The sequence below is a fragment of the Pieris napi genome, chromosome 18 (genome assembly GCF_905475465.1).
Source record: "Pieris napi chromosome 18, ilPieNapi1.2, whole genome shotgun sequence".
NCBI lineage: Eukaryota > Metazoa > Arthropoda > Insecta > Lepidoptera > Pieridae > Pieris > Pieris napi.
This window is the reverse complement of record NC_062251.1, coordinates 4,593,914-4,602,404: the sequence shown is the minus strand read 5'-3', so window position 1 is coordinate 4,602,404 and position 8,491 is coordinate 4,593,914. Positions and strand designations below refer to the sequence as shown.

At 37.3% G+C, this 8,491-nt stretch overlaps 1 long non-coding RNA gene across 1 annotated transcript; it reads left to right on the top strand.

Moving 5' to 3' along the window:
* The first annotated feature begins 7,589 nt into the window (after window positions 1–7,589).
* LOC125058409 lies at window positions 7,590–8,148 on the top strand. The gene is made up of 3 exons (XR_007118386.1): window positions 7,590–7,701; window positions 7,783–7,851; window positions 7,932–8,148. It is a non-coding gene; the product is annotated as an uncharacterized LOC125058409 (long non-coding RNA).
* The last annotated feature ends 343 nt before the right edge of the window (window positions 8,149–8,491 follow it).

The following is an 8,491-nucleotide window of genomic DNA, read 5'->3' as shown; positions in this document are numbered from 1 at the left end:
GAAAGGAATTGCCTTTCAGGTAAAATCGTGCGTTAAAGAGTTTAGTTTTTCTATATTTTATACTCAACAACTTTAGAAACATCGTAAATTTTCATTGTCATAAATAACTGTAAATAATGTCTTCGAACTGTACACATCGTTCTTATTTAGTCCCGTCCTTACGAGATTAAATCAATGTTTTCCGAACCTTTCTTCGTTCAGAAGCTGTCATACGGTGAACAGTACATGCAACTAATCATAAGGAAGGGTTAATTATGGATCAGCACATTTCAGAAAATCTTCTATTTTCTAATTGTATTGTTAAAGTAAAAGATAACAACTGTGTAAATATAACTAACTGTGTAATAAAAACTAACCTAAATCTTAATATTATACCGTTAGATCCGATTAATTCAATAAGTCGTGATATAATAGCGGTGAAGTTATTAACTCATTAAGATTGAGTAATTTAAATAAAGAGAACAATGCTCTTATTGAACTATGTTCGAAATTATCTGACATATTCCATCTTCCCGACGATCAACTTACTTATACTTCTGCAATTAAACATCATATCAAAACTAATAGTGACATTCATACTAAATTCTAGATTTCGAGAATGTCACAAGAAAGAAGTAGAAAAGCATATCAATAAAATGCTGGACCAAAATATTATTGAACCCTCTTCTTCTCCTTGGAGCTCACCAATTTGGTTTTTGTCCGAGACCTCAATGTCGCAGCAAAAGAGTTGGGTGAGATAGTAGGAAATCTTATTAAGCGGTGTTTGGAGGTTGATAAGAGACGGCGTCTCGAAAGAGATAATATCTCTAATAAGATCAGCCTATCAGGTTTGGGCATTGAAAGGGTGAGCATGCGTACAACTGCAACAGGGGCGCAGCCGTTAGAGATCCCGGATTCCCAGAGGTGGGAAAAGGCCGACAGCAGTGGCAGCTAAGGGTGGTTGCTCTTTTCATCAAATTAAGCCTGGGAAAATCCTTACGCCTGAGAATGGTATGGTGGACATATTTATCCTGTGTCCGATCTCTGCTGCCAAGAAGGTATCCGAAGGGAGGCTTCTTATTGGGTGGAGCTCGGCCAGGGAAGAAATACGTGAGAAATGACCTCTAAGATGCTTTAAATGTATGCGACTGTATGCCCCACAAGAGAAGTGTGTACATCAGAGGTGGATCTAGGACTGGCGTGTTATAGGTGAGTGCGGTTTGCAGGCGAAAGCTTTATTGGTGACTTGGGTCTTGCGATCCAGCGGGCTGGGACTTAAAGGCTGGGTTGACACTTTTGTAAATCTCATGGGGCCGCTTCTAGACGAGTGGGCGGCAGAGTTAGGGCTTCTGTTTAATAATAGGGGGTCGGAACGTACATGTGTACGACCACAGGGAATCACGCTTGTCACTTCAAACTTCGCGTGGATTTGGAGACGTTCTCAGATCACCGTTACATAAGATTTGTTGTTTGTTAATGCTTCTTTAGACCCACCTCCCTTAACGGACGACAGCGAAATATTTGGGCATGCACCTGGACAAACGCCTGACTTGGCAAGACCATATAAAAGCCAAGAAGGAGTATGCTATTGGTAGGCTTCGTAGCATGAACTGGCTATTAGGTAGAAATGCCGCACTCAGTATGGATAATAAACTTCTCATCTACAAAACTGTAATAAAACCAATATTGTTCTATGGGATACAGCTCTGGGGGTCAGCAAGCCGCTCTAATATCGAAACCCTGCAGCGGCTACAAAACAAAACACTGCGAAATGTGAGCGGTGCGCCGTGGTTAACACGAAATACTTAAATCCATAAATATTTGGGAATTGCCACTGTCGAGAGACATTAAAAGATCAACCGTGCGATACAAAATGAGGCTTCAGCAACACGTCAAGCTGAGGGCCTCTTGAAAACGACGGCCAGTGTATATCGGCTGAAAAGGGCAAAACTTACCGCAGTCTGACAGTTTATGAATTACGGAGGGAATAAAAAAAATATTGGATTTTCGTTCCCCAATTGCCATTATTTCTTATTTTCTGATAAAAGTCATGAGCCTGATTGCAGATGGATTGAAAATTAAAAAACCCACCTCTCAGGCAACGGACCAGTCGTCGGACTTTTCCGCGCTGGACGTTTGGTCTACTTAACCGGGAGCGAGCGGAAGAGGTTGCCATTGTTCAGACATGGTGTGCGGTGTTAAAATTCGCCGCGAGACGGTCAAGTGCACTTGACAAGTCCCGTCAAGTAAAAGCTGCAACGATTTACAAAGCCTCCTTTTGGAATTAAGTTTGCAAAATCGAATCTGGGTCAGAATGCTCCATTAAATAGATCTTTAAGGAGTTATAATTCCATTCATAACGCTGAAATTGATGGTGGTATTGGATCGCAATGGGGGGGTCGTGAATTCCCCCAAATAGATGTTCTTTCAAACTCCTCATCAATTCTAAAAAAGTTAGCGGCTCAGCTGATTAGTCATTAGGATTTTATCAGGGATATTCAATTAATTTTGTAATGTTTTTATTTTATTTTATCTTGATTTAATTTTTTCTTTTTTTTAATGTATAAAAATTTAGAATGTTGTATGCGCCTATAATTGGGGTAGCACTTGGCTTGTGTTTGTGTTACATGCTTGTATCAGTGTCTACTTTGTTGGTGCATAAATAAATAAATAAAAGTATCTACGGGCTGGACCATACTTGACAAAAATTTTGATTGACGGCACTTGTACCACCTTGCGCTTGATGCGACTTGACAAGTTTTATTCATTTGCGGCCGGAACATCGAAGATGGCGGACGACGAACCGGACCGAGACGTGGCATTGGCGGCAAGCGCCGACCTAATTACCGAGCGTAATTTTGTGTTATTATTAATATCTCTCTACAGAGATTATCCTGCATTGTGGAAAATTAAAAGTAAGGAGTATGCGGATAAAAACAAAAGGTCGCTTGCTTTATCAAGCATAGTCAAAGCACTTCGAGTATATAAACCTGCCTACACCGAAGATTTATTGAAGAAAATAATTAATGCTTTAAGAACCACCTTCAACAAAGAAAGAAAAAAGATTGAACAAGCACAACGGTCTGGCGCGTCTCTCGATGATGTACCAAAACCGTCACTCTACTATTACAATGAACTGTTATTTCTGTCAGACCAAATGTGTATAAGTGATACTGAAAGTAGTTTAAGCAGTGGGGTAAAACATTTTTTATTTACAATTCAAAGATACATTTTACTTTTAAGTATGTTTTTGGAGTTTACTCCTTAAGAAACGATTTGAGTTATAAGGCCCGGTACGGAAATTTTATGAGGAGTAAAATCAAGTGTAACACGAAAAGTTGAGGCGTTATGTGTAACACGAAAAGTTGAAGCGTTATGTAGAAAGAGACAAACATATATATCTGTAGGATTGAACGTGTAAAAGAATGAGATGGAATACATTACACAGACTTTTCTATTTTGAATTCACGTTTTGACAGCCACGTTACAACATTGTCAGTGTTGACAGGTGTAAAAAATAAAAGTAGATTGTCTAGCGTGCCATAGAGTTTTGTCAATAGTAATGGTCAGTGAAATTAAAACTAAAAAATATGGTCGACAGCCACAGAACATTATCGCCATTTTATCGTTCGTAAGGAGTAAACTCCAATCGTGCGTCGTAGCTGACACACACACACTTTTTTAAATAACTAAATTAGGCAATTATTTTGCCATGGGACTGAACCGTAACAAAATATTGTAAACCTATTTTAAAAGAGTAAGTGTGGAGTTTCTTGCCCATTCTTCTCCACACGAAACTACCTTTTGGAAGGGACAACTAGAATCTTCTTTGTATTTTGACGTTCAAAAGTGCCATTTTAGATGGTCTAATTGAAATAAATGATTTGACTTTGACTTTGTTACCATTAAAGTACTCGCAAAAGTCATCTCGCTCTCTTTTTGCCTCATTTGCCGAGTTTCCTCGTAATCGCTCTATATTTAACAATTGGCGTCCTTGTCTCCACGCAACTTTTGTGACTGTGGTATTTGGTTCTTCTCGAGTTTGATTAGCGAGTTCGGATAAATTAGGGGAATACATATATATAAAAAACGCATCGAACCTAAGGACACGTCCGCCTGACCACTTACGAAAATAACACCATATAGGTGCGACGGCTCAATCGACTCCACTCAAGGAAGGGAATCATTTCATAGCCACAGCACCTAATTACACACACACACACATACATAAAACACCACAAACTCTAAGTGTGACGGCTCAATCGACTCCCCTCAAAGAGGGGAGTCATTTGATAACCACCGGACCTATTTACACACACACATCCGCGACTAACACACACACACTTATAACACCAAAAAACACAGTGTGACGGCTCTTTCAACTGCTTTTTAAGAGTAGAATCAGCTTATGCTAGTCACTCAAAAGTAGGGAGACACATCCCTTTGATCATTTGAGATCATTTAGTTGGCATTTAACTGCTATCGCGAGTAGTATTTTTTCGATACCAAATTTAATAAAATACAGAATTACAACAATGTTATCATTGTTAATTTTAATTATTAACTTATTTATTTTAATTTAATTATTACTCTTAATTCTTAATTTTAGTAACAAAACTTTCAAATTATTTAAATTTTGTCACAATTTTTTGTATATATGTATATTTTTTTAATAAAAATTATGAACTTTAACTTGATATATTTTACCTTAATTTAATTTTAATTCAATAAGCGTTGGTATCGGTATCGACGATATTCCTATAAGTGTATCGGAATCGGTATCGTATCGGCAAAAAAGCGAATCGATGCATTCCTAGTAAAAACCAAATAAAAATTGAAGTTGTGTTGCCAATTATTTAGAGGATGGATGAAAGAAAAGAAAGAAGTTAAAAAAAAACCTAACCTAACCCAACACTGGCACGAAAGTACCAAAATTTGTGGTAACGCGTACGGGACGACAAACGACATATCCAGTTAAGAAGAAAAAAAACAAGGATGGCTGTCAACCTATCGGACGCGCAGTTTTACAGCTATTTGAAATGATCGGTAGTAAGAAGAAAGGCACAATGTCTTCTTGTAGCACCTCATACAATGGGAAAAAGGACAGAGAAACCGTGGAAGCCTTACTAACGGCACTCCGGGTCTTCAAGCAAATCGAAAATATTAGTGACCGTGATGCAATAGCTGGTCTACCGCTAGTGCTGCTTGAAGAATTTAATTTAATCCGGTTAAAAAGTTTTTTCTTTGGATGAATGTTGCTCAAGACAAAGAGAAATGGAAAAATATGGAGGAGGCTTTTACCCTAACAGGGGTACCCATACAAGAACTAGACTACTTAAAAAATAAATTTAACATAAATTTATACTAACACCGCTAATACTAATAGTAAGGAATGCAAACTAACCAATTGTTTCAATTAATAAAGCTTTCATAAATAAATAAACGACGGAGTACAATGCAGAAACGCCTGTCCAGTCAAGGGGATCTACTGAAAAAATTGTAGGAGCAATTCAATCCTTAAAGTGGGGTAGTTCACGTGAATATTATGTTTCGAATTTCGACCCTAATGTGCACGATGTCGATTGTTGGTGCGCGGAGGTAGATAGGGCACAGATTCTTAATAAGTGGAGCGATTCCGAGTATTTATCGAGTATTGGATTCTGCCTAAAATCATGGTTGGACGATTGGGTCACGTCTGATATGACATGGAGTAATTTTAAAAATGATTTTAAGTCTCTTTGTGTCCAAAAGATTGATGTGGCAAACATTTTATATGAGGTGATGAGCACGAATTCCGATGATTATGCTACGTACGCCGAATATGCGCGACCTGAGCAGACTGGTTCTGGAACCAACTGGTATTGGTACCATCAGAATCTTATTCTACTCAAGACTCGATGTCAACGGTGGAAAATGATTCATTGACAACACATGACCACCCAGGACAAATAAAGAAACGAATGAATCCTGTCGATGTTGAGATTCTGAAGATTTTTCAGAGTTCAAATAAAGTGCAGATGAGCAACTCGCCTGTGAAAACACTAATTCAATCGGACGAAGATGCAGCTTTCTTGGTCTCTGTATTACCCTCTATAAAGAGATTACCAGAGGATGCTAGAATGGAATTTAGATGTAATGAAATTAATTAGGAAATACATTGATTGCCTACGTATGCACGACATGTGTGTGTGTGTATGTCCTACAGACACGGGCGAGTTGAAGATGAGATTTTAAGAGAAATAACACAGGGTGTATACAAAAATATCAACTTTGATAATGCTTCTGCTGTCAGTACTAATACTGTATTGGATTCATTTATTAATGAGTCACAAGTTTCAATGTCTGCACTTCATCACTCTGTGGAAGAATCAGAAACTGATGCAACAGTTAATTTGATTACTAATAATAATATAAATACTATTTCTGAAGGACTACATCAAGTTTTTGAAAACATGTAAGAATTATTCATAATAAGTAAATTAAATAAAAAAATGCCGTGGTTGTTCCTAATAACGTAAAATTGATATAGTTAATATTAGGTTTGGTTCTGTATAACGACTGTTTACTTAACCATGTACAATTATAAACTTAACCAATGGTTAATTTGTTGCCAGTGCAATGAACAATGACATCCCAAAAAATGTAGTTTGTTTTTGTGGGGAACATTTATTTTGTATGACAACACACATACTGAGTGAACGAAATCCATTTTTGCCATCTTCATTTATTTTCGTTATTTGCGCTTTGATGTTTTGTTAAAGGGACCGTACTGCTAACTTCGCCAAAAAAGAAACTCCCAAATTAATGGTGCTACTGAAGGATTACCCAGTCCTAACCTGCAAAAAAGCTGATCACTCCAGCAATGTACAAAAAGATGCAGCTTGGAAATCTCTTCGTGACGTTTTCAATTCCGATGGAACACCGAATTAAGCCGTGTTAAGCAGTTACAGCAGAAATATAACAATATTAAAAAAAACTGCAAGAAAGGTTGGTATCTGTTGTATTTGGTCCCAATTTCACAGCTTCATCACGTATGTTATTGTGTCAAATGATATAAAAATACTTATATGTTATTAAAATAATGTATTTTTTAGGAAATGGCAGCAGAGACGGAAGACGCCTAACAGGAGGTGGACCAGCTCCTCCTAAACCATCAGACACCACAGAGTGGTTAAATAGTTTAATGGGAGAGTCAACATCGGGTCTTTCTGCAGTGTATGACAGCGATGCATTAGGTATTGACCCTTCTGGATTGAAATTGTTTAGGTTAAATGAGGGAAACTACAACTAATTGTGGTTTTTATTTTACAGATATTAGTAATGTAGAAGCAAAAAATATTAGAGACTCCGCAGATGCAAATATAGTTTAAAATTAGGACAAGCCCAACATGTGCCTGTAGTAATGAAGATCAAACAGTTGAACATGTGCTCCTACATTGCCCTATATTCGCATCGTCTAGGCACGGCACCTGGAGCAACAAATGCAGATGACTGTAGACCGTAACGGCCTACAGGACATGTTAATAAAGCACAGATCGTGCCTGGAACGGTTCTGCGATAAAATTGTTAAATATATTAAGTCATGCTACATAGCCAATTACTTGAAAAACATTTTTTTATACTATTAATTTTATATTATTTCAGGCACTTCTCAAAGTATGCCATTGATAAAAAACAGAGACTGGGAGAAAAACTGTAAGGAGAACATTCCCAACTATATAGGTTTGTAAAATACTAATTCTCGTGTAGCAAAAATTTATTAGCAAATGTTGGGTTTCACAATTTTTGTTATATTTGTTCCAGAAGTCCCAAATGTATTTGACTCTTCAACACCAAAGGCTATGCTGCGAAAACCAGTCTCTAAAGAGTTATGTAAGCAGACATTATTAGTTTGTGGTAAATTTAATATACCTTTAATGAAGGGCACATACTTATATTTGTTCTTGTTCTAGCTGTGTCCTACGACAAAAGGAAAAGTTATTTTAACCCGTTGGAAACAAGGAAGCGGATTATGACATACACGGATAAATAAATTAATTTTTTGAAACAAAAAGAAATAAGAGAGCATCATTTGTCAAATTATGCTAAAGAAGAGCATGAAAAACATATGCTGCACAAAGAAGAGGCTCACAAAAAATCCATGCTGCATAAAGAGGAAGCACATCAAAAAGTGATGCAGCAGCAACAACAAAGCAACATTTAGAAAATATGAAATAGTTTCATGTAAAATTTTTTTTAATAAAAATAGTTTATATTTAAGTTAAAATTAAATAGTTTATTAATCAAGTCACATGTTGTTACGGACAACAAACAATGAAGTTTAGAAAGCTGACGAACGAAGCTGCCAGCCAGATGTTCTTCTAGGAAACGGTCGGCGGGGCGCAGGTAGCGGAAGGGTCGGTCGGTCCCTTTTACCAGCGTGGTAGTTTAGGATTTGTTTAAGTTAATATTAGTATAGCGTCAGATAGATTAACGCAGCCGTGCCGGACGGACGTTGGTCGTAAGCGTGCTT